Genomic DNA, 13933 nt, shown 5'->3' with positions numbered 1-13933 from the left:
GATGGAGACTTAAACAAGACATAATAAATTGATAAAAATGTATTTTTAGTTTTTCAATTTTATACTATGATTCTTATTAAAAAAGCTAGTTGACTATTCAATTTTATACCACCTCTGATTCTTACTATAAGAGTTAATTGACTAGTTTGAATATATTAAAAAATTAACTAAATTAGTTATTCGTAATGCATACGTAGTGTGCATATTATCTGTGAAGGTTTCCTTTCACTTTTTTTGTTGTTGTGTGAGATGCGGCTCAAATTAACCTAGCTATTTCTAATTAAAATGACACCACCATGATAAAACATTCAATCATTGATTCTAATTTGTTGAGGAACACCTGGGGCAAAGGCTCTGGTTTATAACAAAAAGTGATTGCACCAAATGCAAATGATGAAGTACCGCTCCTAGTTAATCGTGCAGCTTGTTATAGAATTTATTCTTCCTTATCCTTAATATAGGACCTAATTATTAAGCTGATCTTAATCTCAAATATAAGATTTATTTCTTATATTTATCAATTTTTATTGAATTATCTCTATTAATACTTACTCAATCATAATCAAGCAGGAGAGACAAGGAGGATATTGAGGAAAAATGATTATGGTATTTTAGAAAAAAATATGTCATATTCCTTGTAATTAATTAATTTATCTAAATTTTTAAATTTAATCAAATTATTTAAATAGATCTTATATTAAAAATCAGATAAGTACCTGTTATCCTAGTTATGAGAAATAAATAAGCTAAGTAAGACCTTTATACATTTGATAGATAGGATTTGGTAAATGAGTCGTACTACATCCAATCCTTGATTAAGAGCTAAATAATTAATTTGAGGAGATTAAAAAAGTTAGTTGAGTTGGTTAATTATAATAAATATGTGTTGATTTTTCTAAATTACTTTCTTTAATTAGATGCCTTGACACTGTCTTGTGAAAATTCCTTACAATCAATCGGGATATTTCAGAGAGAAAAAAAATTTGGAAGGCAAAATAGATTGAAGTCTTATCTTTAGTACTAAATTTAACCAACTAATTAGCTCTTACAAGGACCAGAGGCAGTATTATTCATATAAGGTTTATTAAAAAGCAGGGAGGGACTAAATTTAGATCTTTCATCTCCTGAACAAAGCCCTCTTAGCAAAGCAAGTATGGAGAATTATTAGCAGCAAAGAGCACTCTACTGTGTGCCAAGCATTGAAATCAAAATACTCTATTATGTTCTTAATATAATATCAAGTTTAGGAGGTTGAATTTTATTTTAAATACTACTTCCGATTCTTAATATAAGACCCTGTTTGACTTTTATTTTTGTCATAAATATAAAACCTCAATCCATTTTGTCTCTCACATTCATACATTTTTTTTTCTCAAAGTAACCCTTCTAACAATGATAGTTACAGTCAATACACTTGACTAGCAAGGATATTTTAGGAAAGACAACATCTATTTAAAACAAATAACTAGCTTAACTTACTTCCTTAATCTCCTCAAATTAATCAATTGACTCTTGTAATTAGGACCGGAGGTAGTACAAGACTTTAATTTATTTTATTTTTTATATTTATAATTTATTTCTCAAATTAATTTATCTAATTTATAAACTGGTATATAATTTAATATCACATATAAGTATTTTAAGAAAGTCAGATTACATTTATTGTAATTAATTATTTTATTAATTTACTTAATCTATTTGAATTAATTAAATAATTTTTATACTAAAGACCAGAACCAGGATCGCTTTCAAGACAAAAGGGAACTATTAGAAAACACTCCAATTCCTCATTGATTATGAGAAGAATCCTCAAACCCAGCTAATTCAGTTATTATCACTAACCTTGGCTGGCAAGTGAGGTTATTACAGTCCATCACCGCATCTACATCAAAGCATTAGCCATCATGCTCGGGGCCTGAGCAAACGGGCGAGGTGGTCCCCAGGCTGAGAGAATGCGACCCTCACGATCTTCCGTTTCCTCAGTCCTCACTCCTCACAAACCGGGCGTACCAGACGACAAGCTAGTGCTACCTCCTTTTTAAAATTTTTGTTTTTCTCTTTGACAATATCTAAAACATAAAAAAAATTAGTAACTCATAAATCATGAATAACGTAGCTCATTTTCTCTTCGTACAGCGTACATAACTTTCATCTAATCCTTTTTAAAATGTCATTACGTTGAATATTAAATATAAAGTGGAAAAAATTATCGGCCGAAGAAACAATACTCCTTAGTCCTTACGTTCCCCCTTTTGAAACTCTCGATTTAGAACCAAAACAATGACATGTGTTGATTCATATATATCTATATATATACTACATCCGGTCCTTAATATAAAACCCTGTTTGACTTTTATTTTGGTCCTAAATATAAGACCCCAATCCACTTTGCCTCTCATATTTACTCAATTTTTTTTAAGATAGTCATTCTAATAATTATAGTTCTAGTTAGTACACTAAATTAGTAAAAATATTTTAGGAAAGGCAACACCTATTGAGGACAAATAACTAACTCAACTTACTTCATTAATCTCCTTAAATTAGTCAACTGGCTCTTATAATTAGGACTGGAGGTAGTATATTACTCCTCCGGTCCTTAATATAAGACCCATTCAAATAATTTGATTAGATTAAGGAAGTTAGGTAAGTTAGTTAATTATAAAAAAAGTTACACATTTTTCCTAAAACACCATAATCATCTTTTATAATACCTCCTCTCCCTCTTCTACTTGATTATACTTGAGAGAGTATTCATAAGGGTAATTAAGAGAAAATTGATAAATATGAAAAATGGGTCTTATATTTAGAACCAAAACCAACTCAAGAATTGGATCCTATATTAAAGACCGGAGGAGTAATAAATAAGAATTATTGTTTGGTCGTTTGCTTTGAATTTAAAAGGCCATCGGTCACAATCCAAATCCACAATTTTCTACCGCTGACAGCAATAAGACAACTAAAAACAAATAACAAAAAAGAAGAAGATGAAAATGGCGGGGGTGTGTTAAAGGAAAACCGGTATTTAATTAAAAAGGAGGGGTTTGTTGCAACTAATACCAACAACGTGCATGCATATAACAACTGAACAAGAAAAGCCTAGAAGCAGACACATGAGCCAAATCCAGTAATACAGATGCAAGGAATCTATTTTCACTCTCGCTTGATTTTTATTTTGGTATTAAATATAATACCTTAATCCACTTTACTATTTATATTTATGTATTTTTTTTAAGATAGTTCTTCTAATAATGATAGTTCTAATCAATACACTTGATGAGTAAAAATATCTTAGAAAAGATAACACCTATTTATTACAAATAACTAATTTAACTTCTTTACTTAGTCTATTCAAATTAGTCAACTAGTTCCTATATTTAGGATCGAAAGTAGTATTGAAAAGATGATTTCTTTTTTACCATATAAAGTAAATATTTATATTATTCGTCTGAAATAATACAAACAAGTAATACAAAGGCAGGGAATCCATTTTCACTTGTGGAGTTAAAACAGTTTTATTGCACATGGACGAGCCTGCCCTGTCTTCTTTATTAAACTTATAGTGGCGCCATTTTCCAGACTTCATGCTCTTGCCACTACGAGGTCCTATCTAATTTTTTTATACCAAAATCTCGAAAATATTGAAAATTTAAAAAATTTTAAATCTTAAAAGATGGTACTCCTCAGGTTCTTATTATAAGACCCCATTTGACTTTTTATTTGGTCCTAATTATAAGACCCCAATCCATTTTGTCTCTTATATTTATGCATTTTTTTCCAAGATAATCCTTCTAATAATGATAATTTTAGCCAATATACTTAATTAGCAAGGATATTTTAGGAATGACAACACTTATTTATTATAAATAACCAACTTAATTTACTTCCTTAATCTCCTCAAATAAGTCAATTGGGTCTTATAATTAGGACCGGAGGAGTAAATATTTTCTTAATTAATCACGTCAAGCAAAAAATGAAGGCAGATAAGAAATGGCCCATAAAAGCAAACAAAAAAATCGCAGTCTTAAATCACATAATCCAAGGAGGGAAGGATGAATCCAAAAAATAAAAAACCTGAAATAGAGAAAACGCGTGTGCTAGTATATTCGCCCTTCAAATTGTATGATTTTGCAATTTACCTTTAAAAATCAGTATTTTTTTGTCATAAGAAAATCATTATATTTTGTTGCACGAACCAATTTATCCACAGGTGGCCACCTTTATTGCCAATCGTAACAAGAAAATATATTATACAGGTCAAAAGGGGCATGTCAACAATAAAACAATCGGATATTGAATCCAGCAAAATGGCCAATGGACCATATTATTGGGCCTTCACGATCACAAGTACTAGTGAATTGGGCTCAGACACAGATAAGTCATCAGTGGGAGCAATGCTTCGAAGTTGAAGCCCACTCCACTAACCTTATGATTGGTTTTAAATTGCAAAACTTATTATGTAAATTGTTCGAGTAAAATAAGAAAACTAATAAATAGTCTGAATTTCGATAAGCTTGAGACTATTTGAACTGCAATTAAATTTTTAAGGTGACAGTTATTTTAGAAAGGAATGATTGATTTAATTATGAAAATTTAGTACTCCTCTGGTCTTATTTATAAAATAGAGAGCGAAGATATTTTTGGTCATCTTTATATGGATAAAATTAGAAAATTATTAAATTTTAAATGAGAATTAATGAAGTTTAAGGTTTTTCTTGGTCTGTGTGAAATATGCTGGAAATGTTTTACAAATAGGACCAGAGGAGTACTATCCTCGGTACTTAGTGTAAGAGTTAATTGACTAATTTGAATAGATTAAGAGAGTTTATTCAGTTGGTTACTTATAATAAATTAGTATTGTCTTTTCTAAAATATCCTCATTAATCATGTGTTTTAGTTATAATTATCATTGAATGAAATATTTAACATGTGTAATTATTATAGGGTCTATCTTAAAAAAAATGAATAAGTATGAGAGATAAAATAAATTGGCATCTTATATTTAGAATTAAATTAAAAATCAAATTAATCCTTATATTAAGGATTGAAAAAACTCTTCTGATTTTAAATATGAGACTATTTTTATAATGTAATTTTCAGTAAAAAAAAAATCAAAAACTGAACTGTTGCAAGACAGAGGCGGTGTGATTGTTAAAAAGTGACAATTTTCCATGAAATATTAGACAAAGAGGTGAAGAATGGGAGAAATCGGGGGTGGTGATTAACTGATCATGGTTAGTGCAGACCCCGAAGAGGCATAAGCCGGGTCCGTCGAGTCAGAGTGAAGGCGTCAGTTGTTCTTTGTGTAACTTCTAGTCTTCTACCACAGGTATAGAGAGAGACAGGCAGTATTTATTTTGGGAGTATACTAATACTATTGTTCACTAACGATGCCGGCTCATAAATAACTTCCGTGAAGTCATCAATGGGGGTGATATTGTAATATGTGGGGATTCTCAGGGTTATTTGTGGAAAGTGGAGTAAGGATGTGCGGGTTAGGCTTGTGAATATGCGGGCGGGGTTGGGTGAGGGAGGGTGAAGGGGAAGAATGACGGAGGGGGAAGCATTAAATGAGGAGCGAGGAAGGATCCCAGAGTGTGATGATTGCGGATCTCAGCTGGGATTCAGTCCCTCTTCTTCTCCCACTGCCACTAACACCCTATGTCCCCTCCCCGCCCTCCTATTCCTCTCTGCCCTTTCATTGTCGTCTGCCCCTTCCCCGTCTCACAGTGTGAACGTGCCTCTACTTACTCATCCGGTCAATCTCTTCTTATTTCTCCAAAGTTCCCTTTTTTTAAAAAAAAAAATTTTTTACTATAAAAATTGAAAATCATAACATTATTTTTTAAAATTAAAATATTAATATTAATTATTAATATTTTTAATAGTACAATTCTAAAATTTTGAAATCAATTTACACAAAAAAAATTTGGTTACCTCAAAGACTTTTGAACAAGTTTGTCATCTTTTAAGGAAGACAAACAACTTTATAAAAAATAAATTGAGTTAATATAATTTTTAATTTTTTAAATTTATTTTTATTTTTTAAATTTAAAATTATAGATTTTTATTTTTTTAAAGAATAAAATAATTTGGATTTTTGCTTAATTATAAAGATTAATATTTTAAATAAAAAATTGAGAAATCAAAATTAATAATAAAAAGTCATTATTGAAGTTAGAAAAGAAAGAGATATTCACTACACAAAATCGCAGTTAAAAAGCATGTTTTAAGCCTGACGCAAAATCTCCAAGCGCGCAGTAACTTGACTGCCCAAACCACTGTCTGTCCCCTCATCAATCCAATCACTCATTTCTTTCCTTTCTTTTCCAATTTTATGTTGCCCACATCACTCGTTTGAGTCGTTTCAACACTTGGCAGATTGAAAAAAATAAAACATAAAAAATCTTTTCCTCATGCCGCTTTCTTCCCCAGTATGAGTAAGTTATATAGAGAAAATTTAGTTCTAAATATAAATTATTTATAATATATTTAGTGCTTATTTTTTGGTTTTATTTTTATTAAAAAGAGAAAAAATACATAAATGATTTGTAAATATAACAAAAATTTAATAAGATAAAATTAGAAAATTTTGTCAATTTAATATATTTTTTGCTACCATAAAATATGTTACAAGTAAACTTCTTCTTTGGCAAAAAAAAAAGGAAGAACTTCTTCTTTACGGTGCCCGAGAACCGAGAAGGAGAAAGGAACATCAGAACAATTTCTTCTCTCTCCACAATGCCCAGAAACAGGAGGAAAAAGCAAATTTATCTCCACGATATATAACCCTTGTCCACGGCTAGTTTTGCTGTGCCAACTCCTCCTCTGTTTTGTGTTTCTGCTTCAAGCCGAGATGACGAAGTTGAACCCCAACGCTGCTTCATTCCATTTCTGCCCCACCCCCAGCGCCAGCCCCAACCCGGCCCCCACGGCATCTTACCATCAAGGTTACGTGGTTTCGTCGGCACCACTAACTCCATATTTTCCTCGTTATCCTCCTCCTCCTTCCTATAACCAGCCATCTCAGTTCTCTGGAGTGATGAGAGAAACTGTTCATTATTTTCATCATCTTGCCTATTACCAACCATGTCATTTCTCTGGAGCGATGGCAGAAAATGTTCATGATCTTCATCCCGAGACTACCATTGATACTGCCAAGAAGCACGAGGATGCTTCTAAAAGGGATTCAAAGCGTCGGAATATCCGTGATATGGTTAAAAGAAACGTGGAGGCTGGCTACACCAAAGGGTTCCGGCCACCACGGTTGTCTCGCCGGCCAAACGGCACAGTTGGTTGCGATCGCCGAATTCAAGTAGGGACTTTTGGAAACTATAGGGTTTTCCCAAGGAATAAGAAGTCGAAGAATCCGTTGGTCGAGGGGAATACGACGATTATGATCAGAAACATACCCAATAAATACACGTTTGTCTCTGAACTCATAAAAATGCCTCCTCGCCTCCTCGTTTCTGTCGTTATAAGTATTTCTGCATTCTCTGTGTGTCGGTGATCATCTGATCACAGCAAAACTCTAAAATCAAGAAGTTTTGAAGTTAGTTACCAGATTCGTATATTCATTCATGGGTTTTCTTCATATTCGTCCAATTAATACTGATAGTATATTTGATTCTAGCTGTGGTTTTCCATCTGAGTTAACTGGAAAATTAGTTGCCTGTTGATGTTGCGGTCTTTCTTCTTCCCAAGCTTATTTCTGTCGAGCTAGAAGCTTGAAAATCATTATTTTGCGTATTAGGTCATAAACTTTTCTACTTCCATGCATAAAATTTCCTGACTTCTTTTAACGTTATATTCTCTTACCGGTTCTCGTCTCTCCAGGCGGGCGATGCTGATCGAGTTTTTGGACCACCATTGTTTGTCTGAGAATCAGAAACTATCAAATAACGACGAAGGTGGTGAACCCACGATGTCAGCTTTTGACCTCGTATATCTGCCGATAGACTTCAAGTACGCCAAGTAGCACTCATCGTTCTATCTTTGTCTGTCTGGGGTTCAGATTTTGCATTAGTCCGTCATAGAGTTTCACTCGGGGTAAAACTTGGGTGTATCCTCACATTAAGGAAAGGACACTTTAAAATCTCTCTTTTTTTTTTAATTAGATTGATTCCGTAGACGAGGGTTCTGTATGGATTCAGTTTTAAAGAGGCGGGGCGTCCCCGAAATTGTCCCAGTGCTGACCCTGGCGATCGATTTTGCAGGACCAAAATGAATAAAGGGTACGGATTCGTGAACTTCACGACTCCGGAGGGAGCTTGGAGGTTCTATGTTGCTACGAACAATAAGAAATGGGAATTCTTTCAATCTCGCAAGATCAGTGAGATCGTCGCGGCAAGATGTCAGGTATTTGTTATACCCTAATGGTCTTTGTTGATCTCAGAAACACCTGTTGTTCACTTCTTCATACTTATATGATTTTCCGCATCGTTTGGGATTCACAGAGATTCATTGAATGTGTGCAGGGGAAGGATAATTTTCTGGTGCACTTGAGCTCGATGAAGCTTCCGGCTGATTGGGACGAGGTTAAGCCTGTGTGTTTTAGCCCACCTCGGGATGGAACAGCCAAGGGAAGCCAAAGGCCCCTCGGAAAGCCAAACGAAGTTTGTAATAATCATGTCAGTGGTAGAAGCTCAAGGCCAAGCGGATGCCAATGGAAACCTAAAGAGAAGACCCCTTCTCCTCCAGTGGAACGCGTCAGTTATGAAGAAAAGGAAACATGAATGGTACCCTCCAAAAGTGTGCACATCAATTCAATGATTCAGAATTAATCTCCGCATTTAGACGCGGGAGCGCTAGATTAATCTGAATCATTATATGTAACATCCTGTGCACGGAGAGTACACGATCATTTCCACAGACTGGTTAGGGTTGAAGTGGCAGCACATGTATATCGTTTCATGTCTGTAAACTGTCTGTTTGTATTTTCAGTGACTGTGACCCCTTTAGCTGGGGTTTGAATTTCCTCGGCCTATCTACCTATCTATCTATCTATCTCTCTTTCTCACTGTCTGCTGATGTTGTCTGTGTGTAAAGTAGTACTCCTGTAGGGTTTGCCCTATGATACTGTTGTTGTATGCTTTCCGATTTTCATGAAACCTGGCTTTAGGTTTGAAGAACAGCATCCAGTTTTGACTTTGATGCTTAAAGCAGTTCAAATCAATAATATTCCTTGTAGGGTCAATTTTCTTTTTCTATTTATGGCTGTATCGTTGTTGTGGTAGCCAGGTCTCGGTTTGATAATTTGCAGCAGTCTGGTTGGTTAAAAGAGATCGAAGGCAAGTCAGCGGCTGAAGAGCTGCAAATTCGTCTGTGTGTTTTGGTATGTGGGTTTGGATGAATCTTTCCTCTTGCATGCATCTGGAAACTGGGAAAGCAGAAAGAGGGTTTGTTCTTTTATCGTAGAGGAAGCCGGAATCATGAAAGGTTTGATTGGGGTTGAGTTTGATCATTGTTTATGGCAGAATTTGAAAAGTTGAGCTTGTTTGTCCTTGTTCAGTAATGGAAGTACTGTCCATGAGCCTGAACGAAACCTGTGCGCATCACTTCTTCGGCTCATTAATTGTGAGCATTGATTAATCCTAGTAATGTTGGTCTTTGATTAATAGAGTCAGAATATTACCTGGTAGGTTAGGTTTTTACAAGGCCTACATTTAGCCTACATAAAATTTAATCAAATCTATTTAGTAAATAAGTTATATTCATATTTAGATCTATTTAAGTAAACAGGTTAAACTTAAGCATTTGTGTTATTATATACTCTATCCTTTCTTATTACAAGAGACAAATAACCAAATTACGTTGATAAAAAAAAACAGTTAAAATTAGTTGAGAACAATTAATATGTAAAAAGTATAATGTTTTTTCTAACAATACTCTTATTAATAAGGAGAGAGAACAATTAAATTATTAAAAGAAAGATAAGTGGGAGGGAGAGAGAGTATGAGTTGGAGACAAAATAAATAGGGATAAAATAGAAAATCAATACAAAAAAATAGAGACAACCTTTAAGTGTCTCTTATATATAGGAACATGTTATAAGCATCAAATGTCTCTTATAATAAGAAACGGAGGGAGTATTATATAATATAAACTAATTTTATAAATTATTTATAAAATTACTAACTTTAATTTAACTAAGTTTCACATCATGATATTTTTATTAGATCAGTCTTTTTTTTATTCTCCAGTCATTCACCTCTATCTGTTTTTTTTTTTCCCGAGCTCAATAAGGCAATATTAGCTCACCTTTTTTTTCCCCTAATTTTTGTTTTTTGTTAAAATATAATAATTATTATAAGTTTATTTTAGTGATATCTAAATAAAATATTATAATATCAGTGGGAACAATTTGCCCAATTTATGCAGGAAACCAAATGAAGTGAAATTTAGTTTTTATGTGTCAGTTGTTATGTTTGATTAATTTTAGAAAATATATCTATTTGTTATTAGATGATTAGTTTTTCTTGTTTTTATTTTTATCTGATTACTGTTGTCATTATGTATTCTTTTTTTTTGCTAGACTCTTATATTGCAAATAAAAATAAATTTTAGACTTTTAAAACATAATAAAAGTATTTAAATAAGTTTAAAGAGTTATAGATGAACTTGGAGGCTTAGGTTTTTAAATTTATATAAAGGCTTACATTTTAGTAAGTTTTTAAATGGGTTTTAAGTCTTGTCAGGTTTTTTGAGAGTTCAAGTTTAGGCTTAAAAAAAAAAAAACACTATATGCAAGTTTGGGTTTAGGCTTAGACTTTAAATATCTATTACAAGCCTGAACGTACTTGGCTAAAACCTAACCCAATCTAGTTTATTTTCATTACTATCTGTGATAATTTTTTGATTTACCCTTGCATTTATATAGGGAAAATTGTAAAAAGACCTTAAAAATTAAAAAATTACATATAGAGACTGTTAATAAAATTGTTATTATTCACTTATTAATTGTTATCAAAACCAGTACTAATTTTGTAATACCAATACTAACACATTCTTATTAGAAATTTAATGGTAATGTGACGTCAAAAAGAAGTGTTCTCCCTCTTCTTTATAAATATACAGGAGCACAAATATAAATGAGTAATAGTCAGGGCTTAAAAATTTTTTTTCCCTATCCTATTTTGCCCATAATTAATTAAAGCAGTTGAGTTATAATTTATTATTACATGGGGAAATGGAGAGTAATCGTGAGTATTTGTTTTGGCGACATCATTATTTAATAACAAAATATACGGCGATTCCCAGTATGAATTATTTTAATTAAAATATTTAAGTTGTTTTAATTAAAGCAGTTTTTTTTTTCGCCAAAAGGTTTAGTTAGAGCAGTTGAGTTATTGTAACATGAGAGTCTGAAAAAAAGAGCACACAGTAAAATGTTCTTTTTATTTAATAACGAATTTTTTTTTACAGATCTATTATATAAATTATTTTAACTAATTTATCAGAACTTAAAAAATGACCCTTATTTGTTTCAAATTTAATTTTTTAATAAAATTTACTCATTAAATGAGCATACAAGAACAAAATTGATAAGTAATTATTAATTACCCTTAAGTGATTTATATTTTAAATCAAGTGATTCTTTTAAATAAATACTATCTTCACCTACTCCTCTGATCTTTAATATAGGACTCAATTGTTAAGTTAGTTTTAGTTCTAAATATAAAATCTATTTTTCATATTTATCAATTTTTTCTAAATTACTCATATAGATAGTCCTTCAACCATAATCAAATTAAAAAAAAAGATAAAGTATTAAGAAAGATGATTATAGTATTTTAAGAAAAATGTGTCACATTTCTTATAATTAACTAACTTACCTAATTTCCTTGATCTAATTAAATTAGTTAAATGGGTTTTATATTAAGGACCGGAAAAATATTATTTTCCAGAAAAAAAGAATTAGGGAAACTAATATGGTATTGCTTATAATTTTACAAATTTTTTAATTAGATTCTTGCTTCTTCTTCTTCGTTTTTTTTTTTTTTTGATCCAACGGCATCAGCCCCTCCCTTACACACAACGTCACTTGAGTTGAGAGAGCGCGGCGCTGAACAAGGGCAAGCACACGTCTTTCCTCACCCCTGTAACAGTTCCTCCTTGAAAGCGAATACTATTGTCTCTCTCAGCTGTAATAGCACCCTCCTCCTCGTTTTTGCAAAGCTTACCTCTCATGCCATGATCGATCTCTTTGCAACTTCTATGGCTCCTTCTTCTTCTACTCTGGGTATGAATTAGAGAGTGTAAGGGAGCGATCCTATTGTGAGAGAGAGAGAGAGAGAGGTGAAGAGAAAATGGAGGGAAGGGATGGAGTCTCAGTACTGAAGAGCTCTTCACTTGCTTTGGTAAAATTAAATCTGAGAGAGGCCAAGTAGTATTGCCATCGATTTTTGAGGCCAAATGAAAGGTACAAGTGATTTTTCGATTCCGATAAGGGAAGCACCTTGACTATCTGCACCACAACCACAAGCAGGTTACTAGCAAAGAAAATAAATCATACTTCCTTTTATACTTAATATAAAATTTATTTAACTAATTTGATTAGATTGAAAAAGTTAGTTAATTACAAAAAAAATTGACATATTTTTCTTAAAATACTATAATCATCTTTTTTAATATTATCTTCCTCTTCTACTTGATTATGGTTTATGGAGTATCTATAGGGATAATTTAGAAAAAATTGATAAATATAAAAAATGAGTTTTATATTTATGACCAAAACTAACTCAAAATTAGATTTATATTAAGTACTAGAAAAGTATTATATTTTAGTTGTTCCTTATAGATGCAGCACTGGCTTCAGTCATAAAACTGCAAAGAGGAAATTTTAGGAAAGAGACGACAGCTTATGTCTCAAGGCATTCGTGCCTACTAGCTTGCCACTTTCAGAGATTCGTTCACTGATGAACAAAGAATGTACGATAATTTTGATAATCTGGGATTGCAGGTGTGTGAATGAAGTTAGGACAGAGATATGGTGAGTTCATTTTACTCTTCTCTTGTCACTTGTTTAAATAATTTTAAAAAGTTGGGATAGTATAGGGGAAAATGAGGAGGGAGATTTTGGGCGGTGTTCACTTGATTATGGGTGGTGTAGGATTTTGGAACTCCTCCTGGATGCACCCTAACCTTTTAGACCATTGTGATGAATTTCTGGGTTTTTGGTTAGCAATGCACTACAGGCTTCTTACCAATCAAGTTAGGCTCAAGAGGAAGATGGCGTCTGATGATTTCGCTGTCAACTTTGTGGAAAAGCTTCGGAAGATATAAATTCTTAGATACTGCACTTTAGCCTCCTCATGTTGGAATCTCCCGGCAGCAACAATTTTTGACACAACCGTTTGATATATAGATGGCTCAGTTAAAGAAAATTTCTGGCTTAACGATCAGAACAGACACTGGTGCATCGTGTTTGGTCTCCTTTGTTGGCAGCTCTGGCCTCTGGGACGCTAGAAATCGTTTCCACTTCTCTCAGGAAGACACTAATCCCACCGGATTGGTCAACAGGGTTTTAGCCTTGAGTGATTCTGCGATTAGGGCCCAGGATCATCACGAACAAATGGGTCATAAAATACTAGTTATCAATAAAATTACATTTTCACTATAAAAAGATAAAGGTGGTTGCTGAGCCTGCTTTAGTAACGCTGGAGGCATAATCATAGATTAAAGCTTAAACCCTATTGAAGCACCATATCATCATGAGCCAGCAGTTTTTCTTTCTACTTTTAGTAAATGAAATGGAGAAATTCTTGGACATGTTATTCTAGATGTTGACACAGTTACTCGATCACGTGGATCAACTTCATTTTTGGATCGTAAAATATGATGGACGTGACGTGGATAATGCAGCATATACAGTTACCTTCAGGCTAAGCTATGAGATGTATGTGTTGCTGCAAATTGACATTAGTGTGTTAGAGAG

Source organism: Neltuma alba, unplaced genomic scaffold, assembly GCF_004799145.2.
Source record: "Neltuma alba isolate B1F8T4 unplaced genomic scaffold, ASM479914v2 tig00005992_pilon, whole genome shotgun sequence".
Classification (NCBI taxonomy): Eukaryota; Viridiplantae; Streptophyta; class Magnoliopsida; order Fabales; family Fabaceae; genus Neltuma; species Neltuma alba.
This window is presented reverse-complemented; position numbering follows the sequence as displayed.